General features: G+C 26.7%; 1 long non-coding RNA gene across 1 annotated transcript; it reads left to right on the top strand.

Annotated features, from left to right (window-relative positions):
- The first annotated feature begins 311 nt into the window (after positions 1 to 311).
- LOC136086593 (uncharacterized) lies at positions 312 to 1,206 on the top strand. Its single transcript, XR_010641452.1, has 4 exons — positions 312 to 455; positions 542 to 565; positions 673 to 714; positions 824 to 1,206. It is a non-coding gene; the product is annotated as an uncharacterized LOC136086593 (long non-coding RNA).
- The last annotated feature ends 969 nt before the right edge of the window (positions 1,207 to 2,175 follow it).

Raw genomic sequence — 2,175 nt, 5'->3', positions numbered from 1 at the left:
ATATATATATATATATATATATATATATTTATATATATTATTAGAAACACTTTACTGTTTCTAATAAAAAAGGATGTTTGTTTGTTTCTAAATTATTGTTATTAGAAACAAAATAAATTTTAACTTTTTTTAAAAGTCTTTGCTAATATGGTTGCAGGTTTTTCTTAACTTTAGTTAAATAAACTTAAGAAAAAGTAATTCAGGTGTATTACTTTTGATGATGGCAAATTAATTTTATTTTGCATTTATTTGGTTTCTTTATTTTATAATTTTTTGAGTAAGATGTTTTTAGTTAATTAAGTTTTTTTATTTTATTGTTAACTTTAGAGTGGTAAAAAAAAAGAAATTTGTAGATTTGTATAAACTTAGAAGTAATTTAGAATTTTTATTAGAATCCACATCAACAACAGAAACTGCTGTTGCAATTTCTTCATCCACTGCTGCTGCAGTTAATGGTAAGTGGTTTGCAGTTTTGCACATTGTATTTGCGTTTTAGTTAGTATAATAACTAATTTGATCCATTCTTTTTATTTATTTATAGTAAGAGCAGCAGCAACAACACTTGGTAAATGTAGATTTGATTATTATCACTATATAATAAAGTTTATTATTAAAACTTTTCAAAATTTGTAGATTTGTATAATATTAGAAGTAATTTAAAATTTTTATTAGAGTCCACATCAACAACTGAAACTGCTGCTGCTGTAGTTAATGGTAAGTGGCTTGCAGTTTTGCACATTATTGTAATATGTGTTATCTTTACATTTACATATATTGCTCTGTTATAAAATTGTTATTTTGATATCATTTATTTTCATTTCAGATTTGTCATACCAGGCATTTATCAATTATAGGAGGTGGCACAATAAACCCACATCCTACAGAGCGTATGGGGTGTGGGTCCGAAATGGCGAACAGGACTACCCCTCCTCCTTCTTCCATTGAGGTAGGGGCGGTCACCGCAATAGAAGAAAGGGGGTGAAGAGTTGGGGTTACATACATCTACAATTAGTATTTTGTAGGTTGTAATTCTACAAAATACTAATTGTAGATGGGTTTTTTTTTTCAATTTTGCATTATATTTTATTATCCTTTTTTGTATTATATTTTGTATTATATTTTATTTTTTGTATAGTTTGTAAATTTTGTTTGTATCATATTTTTGTAAATTGTTTTTGTTTGTAAATAGAATTTCTTTTTTTGTTTCGCGTTTTTTTTTTTTTTTTTTTTGTTATCCTCTTATCTGCACTAAATCTTTTAGATTAACTTATTTAACTAAATAAAATTGCTTTTATTTTTTAGGTCTATTTTTAAGTAAATATGTTTCATAGGCCAATACTAATTACCTGGATCCGTAATCTTTATGGCCGTAAATATACGGGGTGTTCAACGTAAACTATATCAGGGTGTCCATTCTGCTGGAAAAACTGGGGAAAAGACTGTTTCTGAAAAACATGCTGGAAAAACTGGAAAATATATCGTTTTTAGCATTGTAGATGCTGGAAAAAACTTTTTTATCAATAAATGTTTGCTGTTTAGTATTCTGTAAACATTCATTGATCTTTCAAGATTATTTATTACTATTTTATTTTTATATTAATATTCTTATTTATCAAATTTTAGGTTGTATACTTTTATGTTTAAATTCTTTAATTTTTGAGTGGGCACCCTGTACATGTTCTTTGGTGTTTTCTGAATGCCAACTGACCCGTTTTACAAGTTCTTTTTACGAGAAAGGCTTTCAAATATAGTGCCGATTTTCGGCACGGGCCATTTGCTATAATAATTACACTTTTATAGAATTAACATGTTACCTTTTTAATCATAAACTAAGTGTTCATATCTACCAAAAACGAAAGGTTGAAGCTGACAAAATAAATCAAGTTCTAAGGGATTTTTAGTTGTAAAAATCTTAAGTTGAAAGAGAATGCAAAATATTAGAGGGTTTCTATATATTTCAAAACTATTGAAATTTTATTCCGTTATTATTATTCACTTATGTATTATGTTACCAAATACTAACTAGACCCGTATTTTACGGTTACTTTATCTAGTATTTTATGATACCGCAGCATTTATCATTTTAATATTTTTCGTCTTTTCAAAATTCATAGATCTGATTGTTAAACGGAAATATGTCGTTGTCAATAAAATATCACACAGATGCTATAATAT

This window comes from Hydra vulgaris, chromosome 10, assembly GCF_038396675.1.
Source record: "Hydra vulgaris chromosome 10, alternate assembly HydraT2T_AEP".
In the NCBI taxonomy this organism is placed as follows: domain Eukaryota; kingdom Metazoa; phylum Cnidaria; class Hydrozoa; order Anthoathecata; family Hydridae; genus Hydra; species Hydra vulgaris.
Note: the sequence above shows the minus strand (reverse complement) of the source record. Positions and strands in the feature narration are given on the sequence as shown.